The sequence below is a fragment of the Alligator sinensis genome, unplaced genomic scaffold, assembly GCF_000455745.1.
Source record: "Alligator sinensis unplaced genomic scaffold, ASM45574v1 scaffold2400_1, whole genome shotgun sequence".
Lineage (NCBI taxonomy): Eukaryota > Metazoa > Chordata > Crocodylia > Alligatoridae > Alligator > Alligator sinensis.
In genome coordinates this window covers 4,788-6,311 of record NW_005843926.1, presented here as the reverse complement: position 1 = coordinate 6,311, position 1,524 = coordinate 4,788, and positions in this window count along the sequence as shown.

The window sequence follows — 1,524 nt, the reverse complement described above, 5'->3', positions numbered from 1 at the left end:
CTATTCATTGGGCACCTCAGGGGAGGACAAGGAGCAGTGGACATAAACTGTTGGAGGATGATTTCAGGTTGGATGTAAGGAAGAACGTCTTTATGGTAAGGGTGACCAGAATCTGGAACAGACTTCCCAAGGAGGGGGTGCAGTCCCCAACCCTGGAAGTCTTCAAGAGATGGCTGGGGAGACGCAGCCTGGGAAGAAGACAGCTCGTGGAGACCACAAAGACTAGGGAGGAGGTAGTCATGGGGGACCGAAACTTCCCAGACATCTGCTGGGACATGCAGACAGCAAATTCCCACCGTTCACGCAGGTTCCTATCCTGTGTGCAGGACCTCCACCTGACACGGGAGGTACACGGTCCCACTACAGGGAATGCCTTACTGGACCTGGTACTGGCAATGGGAGATGTCATGGTAGGGGACCTACAGATCAGTGGTCACCTGGGGGACAGTGACCACCAAATAACAGAATTCACCTTAAGGTATAAAGTGGGAAAGGTAACTAGTAGGGTGGAAGTGCTAGACTTTAGGGAGGCTGACTTCAGCGAGCTTCGGCATTTAGTCAATGAAGCACTGCAGAGTAAGAGATCTGGTGAGATGGGAGCCCAGGAAGGGTGGCTGTGCCTTAAGGACGCGATCCTTTGGGCACAGAGGGAGACGATCCCGATGCGGGGTGAAAGGGGCCAAGAGGCTTCCTTGGCTGACCACAGAAATCCAGAGCAACCTACGGGCAAAAACGGGGGCATATAAGCAGTGGAAACAGGGAGAGATTACTAAAGATGAGTATGCCTCCTCAGCTCGCAGTTGTAGGGAGGCAGATAGAAAGGCCAAAGCTGCCATGGAGCTGAGGATGGCATTCCAAGTTTGGGATAACAAAAAATTGTTTTTCAGATATATAGGGAGTAAAAGAAAGGCCCAGGGCGGTATAGGACCACTACTGAACGGGCAAAAGCAATTGGTGACAGACGGGGGGGACAAGGCTTAGCTCTTCAATGAGCTCTTTGCCTCAGTGTTCCTAAGAGAGGGGCACGACAAGTCTCTCACTGGGGTTGTGGAGAGGCAGCAGCAAGGCGCCAGGCTACCATGCGTAGACCCTGAGATGGTGCAGGGTCACTTGGAAGAACTGGATGCCTTTAAGTCGGCAGGCCCAGATGAGCTCCATCCGAGGGTGCTGAAGGCACTGGCCGACATCATTGCACTGCTACTGGCGGGAATATTTGAGCACTTGTGGTGCACGGGCCAGGTCCCGGAGGACTGGAAAAGGGCCAACGTGGTCCCTATTTTCAAGACGGGGAAGGAAGGAGGATCCGGGCAACTATAGGCCAGTCAGTCTCAACTTGGGCAAAGTCTTTGAAAAGATTATTAAGGCTCACGTATGTGAGAGCCCAGCGGGAAAAATTATGCTGAGGGGAAACCAGCACGGGTTCGTAGCAGGCGATCTGTGCCTGCTACGAGCACAGATCGCTAATCAAGCAGGCGATTGGTCAGGCACGATCTGTGCCTGACCAATCTAGTCTCTTTTTATGAC